Source organism: Palaemon carinicauda, chromosome 1 (assembly GCF_036898095.1).
Source record: "Palaemon carinicauda isolate YSFRI2023 chromosome 1, ASM3689809v2, whole genome shotgun sequence".
Classification (NCBI taxonomy): domain Eukaryota; kingdom Metazoa; phylum Arthropoda; class Malacostraca; order Decapoda; family Palaemonidae; genus Palaemon; species Palaemon carinicauda.
Window position 1 is genome coordinate 49,895,797 of NC_090725.1, and position 15,629 is coordinate 49,911,425.

Genomic DNA, 15,629 nt, shown 5'->3' on the forward strand with positions numbered 1-15,629 from the left:
GGAGCACCCTGTAGCCCGAGATGCCGGATGCAAACAAGCGCCCTTTAGCCCGAGATGCCGGAGGGAAATGAGTGCCCTCTAGCCCGAGATGCCGGAGGGAAATGAGCGCCCTCTAGCCCGAGAAGCAGGAGGCGAACGAGCGCCCTCTAGCCCGAGAAGCAGGAGGCAAATAAGCGCCCTCTAGTCCGAGAAGCAAAAGGGAAATGAGTGCCCTCTAGCCCGAGCTACTGGAGGGAAACGAGCGCCCTATAGCCCGAGATGCCGGAGGGGAACGAGCGTCCTGTATCCAGTGATACCGGAGGGGAACTAGTTCCCTGTAGCCCGAGATGCCGGAGGGGAACGAGTGCCCGGTAGCCCGAGATGCTGGAGGGAAATGAGCACCCTCTAGCCCAAGAAGCAGGAGGCGAACGAGCGCCCTCTAGCTCGAGATGCGAGATGCCGGAGGGAAATGAGTGCCCTCTAGCCTGGGATGCCGGAGGGAAAAAGGTGCGCCCTCTAGCCCGAGATGCCGGAGGGGAACAAGCGCCCTCTAGCCCGAGATGCCGGAGGGAAACGAGCGCCCTCTAGCCCGAGATGCCGGAGGGGAACGAGCGCCCTCTAGCCCGAGATGCTGGAGGCAAACGCGCGCCCTCTAGCCAGAGATGCCGGAGGCAAACGAGCGCCCTCTAGCCCGAGATGCCGGAGGCAAACGAGCGCCTTCTAGCGCGAGATGCCAGAGGGGAATGAGCGCCCTCTAGCCCGTGATGCCGGAGGCAAACAAGCAACCTCTAGCCCAAGATGCCGGAGGGGAACGAGCGCCCTCTAGCCCGAGATGCCGGAGGGAAATGAGTGACCTCTAGCCCGAGATGCCGGAGGGAAACGTGCGCCCTCTAGCCTGAGATGCCGGAGGGGAACGAGCGCCCTCTTGCCAGAGAAGCCGAGATGCCGGAGGGGAACGAGCCCCCTCTAGCCCAGGACGCCGGAGGGGAACGAGCCCCCTCTAGCCCGAGCAGCTGGAGGTGAACAAGCGCCCTCTAACCCGAGATGCCGGAGGGAAACGAGCGCCCTCTAGCCCGAGATGCCGGAGGGAAACTAGCGCCCTCTAGCACGAGATGCCGGAGGTGAACAAGCGCCCTCTAACCCGAGATGCCGGAGGGAAACGAGTGCCCTCTAGCCCGATATGCCAGAGGGTAACGAGTGCCCTCTAGCCCGATATGCTGGAGGGAAATGAGCGACCTCTAGCCCGAGATGCAGGAGATGAACGAGCGCCCTCTAGCCCGAGATGCCGGAGGGAAATGAGTGACCTCTAGCCCGAAATGCAGGAGATGAACGAGTGCCCTCTAGCCTGAGATGCCGGAGGGAAATAAGCGCCCTCTAGCCCAAGATGCAGGAGGGAAACAAGCGTCCTCTAGCACGAGAAGCAGGGGAACATGCGCCATATATCTCGAGAAGCAGTAGGTGAACGAGCGCCCTCTAGCCCGAGAAGCAGGATGGAAACGAGCGCCTTCTTGCCCAACATACCGGAGGGAAACAAGCGCCCTCTAGCCCGTGAAGCGGGAGGCGAACGAGCGCCCTCTAACCCGAAATGCCGGAGGCAAATGAGCGCCCTGTAGCCTGAGATGCCAGAGGGAAACGAGCGCCCTCTAGCCCGAGATGCCGGAGGCAAACGAGCGCCCTCTAGCCCGAGATGCCGGAGGGGAACAAGCGGCCTGTAGCCCGAGATGCCGGATGCAAACGAGCGCCCTTTAGCCCGAGATGCCGGAGGAAAACGAGCGCCCTCTAGCCCGAGAAGCAGGAGGCGAACGAGCGCCCTCTAGCCCAAGATGCCGGAGGGAAACTAGCGCCCTCTAGCACGAGATGCCGGAGGGGAAGTAGCGCCCTCTAGCCCGAGCAGCTGGAGGTGAACGAGCGCCCTCTAACCCGAGATGCCGGAGGGAAACAAGTGCCCTCTAGCCCGAGATGCCAGAGGGTAACGAGTGCCCTCTAGCCCGAGATGCTGGAGGGAAATGAGCGACCTCTAGCCCGAGATGCAGGAGATGAACGAGCGCCCTCTAGCCCGAGATGCTGGAGGGAAATGAGCGACCTCTAGCCCGAGATGCAGGAGATGAACGAGTGCCCTCTAGCCTGAGATGACGGAGGGAAATAAGCGCCCTCTAGCCCAAGATGCAGGAGGGAAACAAGCGTCCTCTAGCACGAGAAGCAGTCGAACAAGCGCCCTATATCTCGAGAAGCAGGAGATGAACAAGCGCCCTCTAGCCCGAGAAGCAGGATGGAAACGAGCGCCTTCTTGCCCAACATGCCGGAGGGAAACAAGCGCCCTCTAGCCCGTGAAGCAGGAGGCGAACGAGCGCCCTTAACCCGAAATGCCGGAGGCAAATGAGCGCCCTGTAGCCCGAGATGCCAGAGGCAAACGAGTGTCCTCTAGCCCGAGATGCCGGAGGCAAACGAGCGCCCTCTAGCCCGAGATGCCGGAGGCAAACGAGCGCCCTCTAGCCCGAGAAGCAGGAGGCGAACGAGCGCCCTCTAGCCCGAGAAGCAGGAGGCAAATAAGCGCCCTCTAGTCCGAGAAGCAGAAGGGAAATGAGTGCCCTCTAGCCCGAGCTACTGGAGGGAAACGAGCGCCCTATAGCCCAAGATGCCGGAGGGAAACAAGCGTCCTCTAGCACGAGAAGCAGGAGGTGAACGAGCGCCCTCTAGCCCGAGAAGCAGGATGGAAACGAGCGCCTTCTTGCCCAACATACCGGAGGGAAACAAGCGCCCTCTAGCCCGTGAAGCAGGAGGCGAACGAGCGCCCTCTAACCCGAAATGCCGGAGGCAAATGAGCGCCCTGTAGCCTGAGATGCCGGAGGCAAACGAGCGCCCTCTAGCCCGAGATGCCGGAGGGGAACAAGCGGCCTGTAGCCCGAGATGCCGGATGCAAACGAGCGCCCTTTAGCCCGAGATGCCGGAGGAAAACGAGCGCCCTCTAGCCCGAGAAGCAGGAGGCGAACGAGCGTCCTCTAGCCCAAGATGCCGGAGGGAAACTAGCACCCTCTAGCACGAGATGCCGGAGGGGAAGTAGCGCCCTCTAGCCCGAGCAGCTGGAGGTGAACGAGCGCCCTCTAACCCGAGATGCCGGAGGGAAACAAGTGCCCTCTAGCCCGAGATGCCAGAGGGTAACGAGTGCCCTCTAGCCCGAGATGCGAGGGAAATGAGCGACCTCTAGCCCGAGATGCAGGAGATGAACGAGCGCCCTCTAGCCCGAGATGCTGGAGGGAAATGAGCGACCTCTAGCCCGAGATGCAGGAGATGAACGAGTGCCCTTTAGCCTGAGATGACGGAGGGAAATAAGCGCCCTCTAGCCCAAGATGCAGGAGGGAAACAAGCGTCCTCTAGCACGAGAAGCAGTCGAACAAGCGCCCTATATCTCGAGAAGCAGGAGATGAACAAGCGCCCTCTAGCCCGAGAAGCAGGATGGAAACGAGCGCCTTCTTGCCCAACATGCCGGAGGGAAACAAGCGCCCTCTAGCCCGTGAAGCAGGAGGCGAACGAGCGCCCTTAACCCGAAATGCCAGAGGCAAATGAGCGCCCTGTAGCCCGAGATGCCAGAGGCAAACGAGCGTCCTCTAGCCCGAGATGCCGGAGGCAAACGAGCGCCCTCTAGCCCGAGATGCCGGAGGCAAACGAGCGCCCTCTAGCCCGAGAAGCAGGAGGCGAACGAGCGCCCTCTAGCCAGAGAAGCAGGAGGCAAATAAGCGCCCTCTAGTCCGAGAAGCAGAAGGGAAATGAGTGCCCTCTAGCCCGAGCTACTGGAGGGAAACGAGCGCCCTATAGCCCAAGATGCCGGAGGGAAACAAGCGTCCTCTAGCACGAGAAGCAGGAGGTGAACGAGCGCCCTCTAGCCCGAGAAGCAGGATGGAAACGAGCGCCTTCTTGCCCAACATACTGGAGGGAAACAAGCGCCCTCTAGCCCGTGAAGCAGGAGGCGAACGAGCGCCCTCTAACCCGAAATGCCGGAGGCAAATGAGCGCCCTGTAGCCTGAGATGCCAGAGGGAAACGAGCGCCCTCTAGCCCGAGATGCCGGAGGCAAACGAGCGCCCTCTAGCCCGAGATGCCGGAGGGGAACAAGCGGCCTGTAGCCCGAGATGCCGGATGCAAACGAGCGCCCTTTAGCCCGAGATGCCGGAGGAAAACGAGCGCCCTCTAGCCCGAGAAGCAGGAGGCGAACGAGCGTCCTCTAGCCCAAGATGCCGGAGGGAAACTAGCACCCTCTAGCACGAGATGCCGGAGGGGAAGTAGCGCCCTCTAGCCCGAGCAGCTGGAGGTGAACGAGCGCCCTCTAACCCGAGATGCCGGAGGGAAACAAGTGCCCTCTAGCCCGAGATGCCAGAGGGTAACGAGTGCCCTCTAGCCCGAGATGCTGGAGGGAAATGAGCGACCTCTAGCCCGAGATGCAGGAGATGAACGAGCGCCCTCTAGCCCGAGATGCTGGAGGGAAATGAGCGACCTCTAGCCCGAGATGCAGGAGATGAACGAGTGCCCTCTAGCCTGAGATGACGGAGGGAAATAAGCGCCCTCTAGCCCAAGATGCAGGAGGGAAACAAGCGTCCTCTAGCACAAGAAGCAGTCGAACAAGCGCCCTATATCTCGAGAAGCAGGAGATGAACAAGCGCCCTGTAGCCCGAGAAGCAGGATGGAAACGAGCGCCTTCTTGCCCAACATGCCGGAGGGAAACAAGCGCCCTCTAGCCCGTGAAGCAGGAGGCGAACGAGCGCCCTTAACCCGAAATGCCGGAGGCAAATGAGCGCCCTGTAGCCCGAGATGCCAGAGGCAAACGAGCGTCCTCTAGCCCGAGATGCCGGAGGCAAACGAGCGCCCTCTAGCCCGAGATGCCGGAGGCAAACGAGCGCCCTCTAGCCCGAGAAGCAGGAGGCGAACGAGCGCCCTCTAGCACGAGAAGCAGGAGGCAAATAAGCGCCCTCTAGTCCGAGAAGCAGAAGGGAAATGAGTGCCCTCTAGCCCGAGCTACTGGAGGGAAACGAGCGCCCTATAGCCCAAGATGCCGGAGGGAAACGAGCGTCCTGTATCCAGTGATACCGGAGGGGAACAAGTGCCCTGTAGCCCGAGATGCCGGAGGGGAACGAGTGCCCTGTAGCCCGAGATCCCGGAGGGAAATGAGCACCCTCTAGCCCAAGAAGCAGGAGGCGAACAAGCGCCCTCTAGCTCAAGATGCGAGATGCCGTAGGGAAATGAGTGCCCTCTAGCCCAAGATGTCGGAGGGAAAAACGTGCGCCCTCTAGCCCGAGATGCCGGAGGGGAACGAGCTCCCTCTAGCCCGAGATGCCGGAGGGAAACGAGCGCCCTCTAGCCCAAGATGCCGGAGGGGAACGAGCGCCCTCTAGCCCAAGATGCCGGAGGGGAACGAGCGCCCTCTAGCCAGAGATGATGGAGGCAAATGCGCGCCCTCTAGCCAGAGATGCCGGAGGCAAACGAGCGCCCTCTACCCCGAGATGCCGGAGGCAAACGAGTGCCTTCTAGCGCGAGATGCCGGAGGGGAATGAGCGCCATCTAGCCCGAGATGCCGGAGGCAAACGAGCACCCTCTAGCTCAAGATGCCGGATGGGAACGAGCGCCCTCTAGCCCGAGAAGCCGGAGGGAAATGAGTGCCCTCTAGCCCGAGATGCCGGTGGGAAACGTGCGCCCTCTAGCCTGAGATGCCGGAGGGGAACGAGCGCCCTCTAGCCCGAGATGCCGGAGAGGAACGAGCCCCCTCTAGCCCGGGATGCCGGAGGGGAACGAGCCCTTAGCCCTAGATGCGGAGGCAAACGAGCGCCCTCTAGCCCAAGATGCCGGAGGAAACGAGCGCCCTCTATCCCAAGATACCGGAGGGGAACGAGCGCCTTATAGCCCGAGATGCCGGATGCAAACGAGCGCCCTCCAGTCCGAGATACTGGAGGGAAACGAGCGCCCTATAGCCCAAGATGCCGGAGGGGAACGAGCGCCCTGTAGCCAGAGATGCCGGAGGGGAACGAGTGCCCTCTAGCCCGAGATGCGGAGGGGAACAAGCGCCCTCTAGCCCGAGATGCCGGAGAGAAACGAGCGCCCTCTAGCCCGAGAAGCAGGAGGCGAACGAGCGCCCTCTAGCCCGAGAAGCAGGAGGCAAATAAGCACCCTCTAGTCCGAGAAGCAGAAGGGAAATGAGTGCCCTCTAGCCCAAGATGCCGGAGGGAAACAAGCGTCCTCTAGCACGAGAAGCAGGAGGTGAACGAGCGCCCTCTAGCCCGAGAAGCAGGATGGAAACGAGCGCCTTCTTGCCCAACATACTGGAGGGAAACAAGCGCCCTCTAGCCCGTGAAGCAGGAGGCGAACGAGCGCCCTCTAACCCGAAATGCCGGAGGCAAATGAGCGCCCTGTAGCCTGAGATGCCAGAGGGAAACGAGCGCCCTCTAGCCCGAGATGCCGGAGGCAAACGAGCGCCCTCTAGCCCGAGATGCCGGAGGGGAACAAGCGGCCTGTAGCCCGAGATGCCGGATGCAAACGAGCGCCCTTTAGCCCGAGATGCCGGAGGAAAACGAGCGCCCTCTAGCCCGAGAAGCAGGAGGCGAACGAGCGTCCTCTAGCCCAAGATGCCGGAGGGAAACTAGCACCCTCTAGCACGAGATGCCGGAGGGGAAGTAGCGCCCTCTAGCCCGAGCAGCTGGAGGTGAACGAGCGCCCTCTAACCCGAGATGCCGGAGGGAAACAAGTGCCCTCTAGCCCGAGATGCCAGAGGGTAACGAGTGCCCTCTAGCCCGAGATGCTGGAGGGAAATGAGCGACCTCTAGCCCGAGATGCAGGAGATGAACGAGCGCCCTCTAGCCCGAGATGCTGGAGGGAAATGAGCGACCTCTAGCCCGAGATGCAGGAGATGAACGAGTGCCCTCTAGCCTGAGATGACGGAGGGAAATAAGCGCCCTCTAGCCCAAGATGCAGGAGGGAAACAAGCGTCCTCTAGCACAAGAAGCAGTCGAACAAGCGCCCTATATCTCGAGAAGCAGGAGATGAACAAGCGCCCTGTAGCCCGAGAAGCAGGATGGAAACGAGCGCCTTCTTGCCCAACATGCCGGAGGGAAACAAGCGCCCTCTAGCCCGTGAAGCAGGAGGCGAACGAGCGCCCTTAACCCGAAATGCCGGAGGCAAATGAGCGCCCTGTAGCCCGAGATGCCAGAGGCAAACGAGCGTCCTCTAGCCCGAGATGCCGGAGGCAAACGAGCGCCCTCTAGCCCGAGATGCCGGAGGCAAACGAGCGCCCTCTAGCCCGAGAAGCAGGAGGCGAACGAGCGCCCTCTAGCACGAGAAGCAGGAGGCAAATAAGCGCCCTCTAGTCCGAGAAGCAGAAGGGAAATGAGTGCCCTCTAGCCCGAGCTACTGGAGGGAAACGAGCGCCCTATAGCCCAAGATGCCGGAGGGAAACGAGCGTCCTGTATCCAGTGATACCGGAGGGGAACAAGTGCCCTGTAGCCCGAGATGCCGGAGGGGAACGAGTGCCCTGTAGCCCGAGATCCCGGAGGGAAATGAGCACCCTCTAGCCCAAGAAGCAGGAGGCGAACAAGCGCCCTCTAGCTCAAGATGCGAGATGCCGTAGGGAAATGAGTGCCCTCTAGCCCAAGATGTCGGAGGGAAAAACGTGCGCCCTCTAGCCCGAGATGCCGGAGGGGAACGAGCTCCCTCTAGCCCGAGATGCCGGAGGGAAACGAGCGCCCTCTAGCCCAAGATGCCGGAGGGGAACGAGCGCCCTCTAGCCCAAGATGCCGGAGGGGAACGAGCGCCCTCTAGCCAGAGATGATGGAGGCAAATGCGCGCCCTCTAGCCAGAGATGCCGGAGGCAAACGAGCGCCCTCTACCCCGAGATGCCGGAGGCAAACGAGTGCCTTCTAGCGCGAGATGCCGGAGGGGAATGAGCGCCATCTAGCCCGAGATGCCGGAGGCAAACGAGCACCCTCTAGCTCAAGATGCCGGATGGGAACGAGCGCCCTCTAGCCCGAGAAGCCGGAGGGAAATGAGTGCCCTCTAGCCCGAGATGCCGGTGGGAAACGTGCGCCCTCTAGCCTGAGATGCCGGAGGGGAACGAGCGCCCTCTAGCCCGAGATGCCGGAGAGGAACGAGCCCCCTCTAGCCCGGGATGCCGGAGGGGAACGAGCCACTTTTAGCCCTAGATGCCGGAGGCAAACGAGCGCCCTCTAGCCCAAGATGCCGGAGGCAAACGAGCGCCCTCTATCCCAAGATACCGGAGGGGAACGAGCGCCTTATAGCCCGAGATGCCGGATGCAAACGAGCGCCCTCCAGTCCGAGATACTGGAGGGAAACGAGCGCCCTATAGCCCAAGATGCCGGAGGGGAACGAGCGCCCTGTAGCCAGTGATGCCGGAGGGGAACGAGTGCCCTGTAGCCCGAGATGGCGGAGGGGAACAAGTGCCCTCTAACCCGAGATGCCGGAGAGAAACGAGCGCCCTCTAGCCCGAGAAGCAGGAGGCGAACGAGCGCCCTCTAGCCCGAGAAGCAGGAGGCAAATAAGCACCCTCTAGTCCGAGAAGCAGAAGGGAAATGAGTGCCCTCTAGCCCGAGCTACTGGAGGGAAACGAGCGCCCTATAGCCCAAGATGCCGGAGGGGAACGAGCGTCCTGTATCCAGTGATACCGGAGGGGAACAAGTGCCCTGTAGCCCGAGATGCCGGAGGGGAACGAGTGCCCTGTAGCCCGAGATGCCGGAAGGAAATGAGCACCCTCTAGCCCAAGAAGCAGGAGGCGAACGAGCGCCCTCTAGCTCGAGATGCGAGATGCCGGAGGGAAATGAGTGCCCTCTAGCCCGAGATGTCGGAGGGAAAAACGTGCGCCCTGTAGCCCGAGATGCCGGAGGGAAACGAGCGCCCTCTAGCCCAAGATGCTGGAGGGAAACGAGCGCCCTCTAGCCCAAGATGCCGGAGGGGAACGAGCGCCCTCTAGCCAGAGATGCTGGAGGCAAACGAGCGCCCTCTACCCCGAGATGCCGGAGGCAAACGAGCGCCCTCTACCCCGAGATGCCGGAGGCAAACGAGCGCCTTCTAGCGCGAGATGCCGGAGGGGAATGAGCGCCCTCTAGCCTATGATGCCGGAGGCAAACGAGCACCCTCTAGCTCAAGATGCCGGAGGGGAACGAGCGCACTCTAGCCCGAGATGCCGGAGGGAAATGAGTGCCCTCTAGCCCGAGATGCCGGTGGGAAACGTGCGCCCTCTAGCCTGAGATGCCGGAGGCAAACGAGCGCCCTCTAGCCCAAGATGCCGGATGCAAACGAGAGCCCTCCAGTCCGAGATACTGGAGGGAAACGAGCGCCCTATAGCCCAAGATGCCGGATGCAAACGAGCGCCCTTTAGCCCGAGATGCCAGAGGAAAACGAGCGCCCTCTAGCCCGAGAAGCAGGAGGCGAACGAGCGCCCTCTAGCCCAAGATGCCGGAGGGAAATGAGCGCCCTCTAGCCTGAGATGCCGGAGGGAAACTAGCGCCCTCTGGTACGAGATGCCGGAGGGGAAGGAGCGCCCTCTAGCCCGAGCAGCTGAAGGTGAACGAGCGCCCTCTAACCCGAGATGCCGGAGGGAAACGAGTGCCCTCTAGCCCGAGATGCCAGAGGGTAACGAGTGCCCTCTAGCCCGAGATGCTGGAGGGAAATGAGCGACCTCTAGCCCGAGATGCAGGAGATGAACGAGCGCCCTCTAGCTCGAGATGCCGGGGGGAAATGAGCGACCTCTAGCCCGAGATGCAGGAGATGAACGAGTGCCCTCTAGCCTGAGATGACGGAGGGAAATAAGCGCCCTCTAGCCCAAGATGCAGGAGGGAAACAAGCGTCCTCTAGCAAGAGAAGCAGGCGAACAAGCGCCCTATATCTCGAGAAGCAGGAGGTGAACGAGCGCCCTCTAGCCCGAGAAGCAGGATGGAAACGAGCGCCTTCTTGCCCAACATGCCGGAGGGAAACAAGCGCCCTCTAGCCCGTGAAGCAGGAGGCGAACGAGCGCCCTTAACCCGAAATGCCGGAGGCAAATGAGCGCCCTGTAGCCCGAGATGCCAGAGGGAAACGAGCATCCTCTAGCCCGAGATGCCGGAGGCAAACAAGCGCCCTTTATCCCGAGATGCCGGAGGCAAAGGAGCGCCCTCTAGCCCGAGATGCCGGATGCAAACGAGCGCCCTTTAGCCCGAGATGCCGGAGGGAAATGAGTGCCCTCTAGCCCGAGATGCCGGAGGGAAACGAGCGCCCTCTAGCCCGAGAAGCAGGAGGCGAACGAGCGCCCTCTAGCCCGAGAAGCAGGAGGCAAATAAGCGCCCTCTAGTCCGAGATGCAGAAGGGAAATGAGTGCCCTCTAGCCCGAGCTACTGGAGGGAAACGAGCGCCCTATAGCCCAAGATGACGGAGGGGAACAAGCGTCCTGTATCCAGTGATACCGGAGGGGAACAAGTGCCCTGTAGCCCGAGATGCCGGAGGGGAACGAGTTTCCCAGTAGCCCGAGATGCCGGAGGGAAATGAGCACCCTCTAGCCCAAGAAGCAGGAGGCGAACGAGCGCCCTCTAGCTCGAGATGCGAGATGCCGGAGGGAAATGAGTGCCCTCTAGCCCAAGATGTCGGAGGGAAAAACGTGCGCCCTCTAGCCCGAGATGCCGGAGGGGAACGAGCGCCCTCTAGCCCGAGATGCCGGAGGGAAATGAGCGCCCTCTAGCCCAAGATGCTGGAGGGGAACGAGCGCCCTCTAGCCAGAGATGCTGGAGGCAAATGCGCGCCCTCTAGCCAGAGATGCCGGAGGCAAACGAGCGCCCTCTACCCCGAGATGCCGGAGGCAAACGAGCGCCTTCTAGCGCGAGATGCCGGAGGGGAATGAGCGCCCTCTAGCCCGAGATGCCGGAGGCAAACGAGCACCCTCTAGCTCAAGATGCCGGAGGGGAACGAGCGCCCTCTAGCCCGAGATGCCGGAGGGAAATGAGTGCCCTCTAGCCCGAGATGCCGGTGGGAAACGTGTGCCCTCTAGCCTGAGATGCCGGAGGGGAACGAGTGCCCTCTAGCCCGAGATGCCAGAGGGGAACGAGCCCCCTCTAGCCCGGGATGCCGGAGGGGAACGAGCCACCTCTAGCCCTAGATGCCGGAGGTAAACGAGCGCCCTCTAGCCCAAGATGCTGGAGGCAAACGAGCGCCCTCTATCCCGAGATACCGGAGGGGAACGAGCGCCCTATAGCCCGAGATGCCTGAGGCAAACGAGCGCCCTCTAGCCCAAGATGCCGGATGCAAACGAGCGCCCTCTAGCCCGAGAAGCAGGAGGCAAATAAGCGCCCTCTAGTCCGAGAAGCAAAAGGGAAATGAGTGCCCTCTAGCCTGAGCTACTGGAGGGAAACGAGCGCCCTATAGCCCAAGATGCCGGAGGGGAACGAGCGTCCTGTATCCAGTGATACCGGAGGGGAACAAGTGCCCTGTAGCCCGAGATGCCGGAGGGGAACGAGTGCCCTGTAGCCCGAGATGCCGGAGGGAAAGGAGCACCCTCTAGCCCAAGAAGCAGGAGGCGAACGAGCGCCCTCTAGCTCGAGATGCCGGAGGGGAACGAGCGCCCTCTAGCCAGAGATGCTGGAGGCAAATGCGCGCCCTCTAGCCAGAGATGCCGGAGGCAAACGAGCGCCCTCTACCCCGAGATGCCGGAGGCAAACGAGCGCCTTCTAGCGCGAGATGCCGGAGGGGAATGAGCGCCCTCTAGCCCGAGATGCCGGAGGCAAACGAGCACCCTCTAGCTCAAGATGCCGGAGGGGAACGAGCGCCCTCTAGCCCGAGATGCCGGAAGGAAATGAGTGCCCTCTAGCCCGAGATGCCGGTGGGAAACGTGCGCCCTCTAGCCTGAGATGCCGGAGGGGAACGAGCGCCATCTAGCCCGAGATGCCGGAGGGGAACGAGCCCCCTCTAGCCCGGGATGCCGGAGGGGAACGAGCCACCTCTAGCCCTAGATGCCGGAGGCAAACGAGCGCCCTCTAGCCCAAGATGCCGGATGCAAACGAGCGCCATTTAGCCCGAGATGCCGGAAGAAAACGAGCGCCCTCTAGCCCGAGAAGCAGGAGGCGAATGAGCGCCCTCTAGCCCAAGATGCCGGAGGGAAATGAGCGCCCTCTAGCCCGAGATGCCGGAGGGAAACTAGCGCCCTCTGGTACGAGATGCCGGAGGGGAAGGAGCGCCCTCTAGCCCGAGCAGCTGGAGGTGAACGAGCGCCCTCTAACCCGAGATGCCGGAGGGAAACGAGTGCCCTCTAGCCCGAGATGCCAGAGGGTAACGAGTGCCCTCTAGCCCGAGATGCTGGAGGGAAATGAGCGACCTCTAGCCCGAGATGCAGGAGATAAACGAGCGCCCTCTAGCTCGAGATGCCGGAGGGAAATGAGCGACCTCTAGCCCGAGATGCAGGAGATGAACGAGTGCCCTCTAGCCTGAGATGACGGAGGGAAATAAGCGCCCTCTAGCCCAAGATGCAGGAGGGAAACAAGCGTCCTCTAGCACGAGAAGCAGGCGAACAAGCGCCCTATATCTCGAGAAGCAGGAGGTGAACGAGCGCCCTCTAGCCCGAGAAGCAGGATGGAAACGAGCGCCTTCTTGCCCAACATGCCGGAGGGAAACAAGCGCCCTCTAGCCCATGAAGCAGGAGGCGAACGAGCGCCCTTAACCCGAAATGCCGGAGGCAAATGAGCGCCCTGTAGCCCGAGATGCCAGAGGGAAACGAGCATCCTCTAGCCCGAGATGCCGGAGGCAAACGAGCGCCCTTTAGCCCGAGATGCCGGAGGCAAAGGAGCGCCCTGTAGCCCGAGATGCCGGATGCAAACGAGCGCCCTTTAGCCCGAGATGCCGGAGGGAAATGAGTGCCCTCTAGCCTGAGATGCCGGAGGGAAACGAGCGCCCTCTAGCCCGAGAAGCAGGAGGCGAACGAGCGCCCTCTAGCCCGAGAAGCAGGAGGCAAATAAGCGCCCTCTAGTCCGAGAAGCAGAAGGGAAATGATTGCCCTCTAGCCCGAGCTACTGGAGGGAAACGAGCGCCCTATAGCCCAAGATGCCGGAGGGGAACGAGCGTCCTGTATCCAGTGATACCGGAGGGGAACAAGTGCCCTGTAGCCCGAGATGCCGGAGGGGAACGAGTTTCCCTGTAGCCCGAGATGCCGGAGGGAAATGAGCACCCTTTAGCCCAAGAAGCAGGAGGGGAACGAGCGCCCTCTAGCTCGAGATGCGAGATGCCGGAGGGAAATGAGTGCCCTCTAGCCCAAGATGTCGGAGGGAAAAACGTGCGCCCTCTAGCCCGAGATGCCGGAGGGGAACGAGCGCCCTCTAGCCCGAGATGCCGGAGGGAAACGAGCGCCCTCTAGCCCAAGATGCCGGAGGGGAACGAGCGCCCTCTAGCCAGAGATGCTGGAGGCAAATGCGCGCCCTCTAGCCAGAGATGCCGGAGGCAAACGAGCGCCCTCTACCCCGAGATGCCGGAGGCAAACGAGCGCCTTCTAGCGCGAGATGCCGGAGGGGAATGAGCGCCCTCTAGCCCGAGATGCCGGAGGCAAACGAGCGCCTTCTAGCGCGAGATGCCGGAGGGGAATGAGCGCCCTCTAGCCCGAGATGCCGGAGGCAAACGAGCACCCTCTAGCTCAAGATGCCGGAGGGGAACGAGCGCCCTCTAGCCCGAGATGCCGGAGGGAAATGAGTGCCCTCTAGCCCGAGATGCCGGTGGGAAACGTGCGCCCTCTAGCCTGAGATGCCGGAGGGGAACGAGCGCCCTCTAGCCCGAGATGCCGGAGGGGAACGAGCCCCCTCTAGCCCGGGATGCCGGAGAGGAACGAGCCACCTCTAGCCCTAGACGCCGGAGGCAAACGAGCGCCCTCTAGCCCAAGATGCCGGAGGCAAACGAGCGCCCTCTATCCCGAGATACCGGAGGGGAACGAGCGCCCTATAGCCCGAGATGCTGGAGGAAAACGAGCGCCCTCTAGCCCAAGATGCCGGATGCAAACGAGCGCCCTCTAGGCCGAGAAGCAGGAGGCAAATAAGCGCCCTCTAGTCCGAGAAGCAGAAGGGAAATGAGTGCCCTCTAGCCCGAGCTACTGGAGGGAAACGAGCGCCCTATAGCCCAAGATGCCGGAGGGGAATGAGCGTCCTGTATCCAGTGATACCGGAGGGGAACAAGTGCCCTGTAGCCCGAGATGCCGGAGGGGAACGAGTGCCCTGTAGCCCGAGATGCCGGAGGGAAATGAGCACCCTCTAGCCCAAGAAGCAGGAGGCGAACGAGCGCCTTCTAGCTCGAGATGCCGGAGGGGAACGAGCCCCCTCTAGCCAGAGATGCTGGAGGCAAATGTGTGCCCTCTAGCCAGAGATGCCGGAGGCAAACGAGCGCCCTCTACCCCGAGATGCCGGAGGCAAACTAGCGCCTTCTAGCGCGAGATGCCGGAGGGGAATGAGCGCCCTCTAGCCCGAGATGCCGGAGGCAAACGAGCACCCTCTAGCCCTAGATGCCGGAGGCAAACGAGCGCCCTCTAGCCCGAGATGCCGGAGGGAAATGAGTGCCCTCTAGCCCGAGATGCCGGTGGGAAACGTGCGCCCTCTAGCCTGAGATGCCAGAGGGGAACGAGCGCCCTCTAGCCCGAGATGCCGGAGGGGAACGAGCCCCCTCTAGCCCGGGATGCCGGAGGGGAACGAGCCATCTCTAGCCCTAGATGCCGGAGGCAAACGAGTGCCCTCTAGCCCAAGATGCCGGAGGCAAACGAGCGCCCTCTATCCCGAGATACCGGAGGGGAACGAGCGCCCTATAGCCCGAGATGCCGGAGGCAAACGAGCGCCCTCTAGCCCAAGATGCCGGATGCAAACGAGCGCCCTCTAGCCCGAGAAGCAGGAGGCAAATAAGCGCCCTCTAGTCCGAGATGCAGAAGGGAAATGAGTGCCCTCTAACCCGAGATACTGGAGGGAAACGAGCGCCCTATAGCCCAAGATGCCGGAGGGGAACGAGCGTCCTGTATCCAGAGATACCGGAGGGGAACAAGTGCCCTGTAGCCCGAGATGCTGGAGGGGAACGAGTGCCCTGTAGCCCGAGATGCCGGAGGGGAACAAGCGCCCTCTAGCCCGAGATGCCGGAGGGAAATGAGCGCCCCCTAGCCCAAGAAGCAGGAGGTGAACGAGCGCCCTCTAGCCCGAGATGCCGGAGGGAAATGAGTGCCTTCTAGCCCGAGATGCCGGAGGGAAACGTGCGCCCTCTAGCCCGAGATGCCGGAGGGGGAACGACCGCCCTCTAGCCCAAGATGCTGGAGGGGTAATGAGCACCCTCTAGCCCGAGATGCCGGAGGGGGAACAAGCGCCCTCTAGCCCGAGATGCCGGAGGGGGAACGAGCGCCCTCTAGCCCGAGATGCCGGAGGGGAACAAGCGCCCTCTAGCCCGAGATGCCGGAGGAGAACGAGCGCCCTCTAGCCCGAGATGCCGGAGGCAAACGAGCGCCCTCTAGCCCGAGATGCTGGAGGGGAACAAGCGCCCTCTAGCCCGAGATGCCGTTTGCAAACGAGCGCCCTCTAGCCCGAGATGCCGTTTGCAAACGAGCGCCCTCTAGCCCGAGATGCTGGAGGGGAACAAGCGCCCTCTAGCCCGAGATGCTGGAGGGGAACGAGCGCCCTCTAGCCCGAGATGC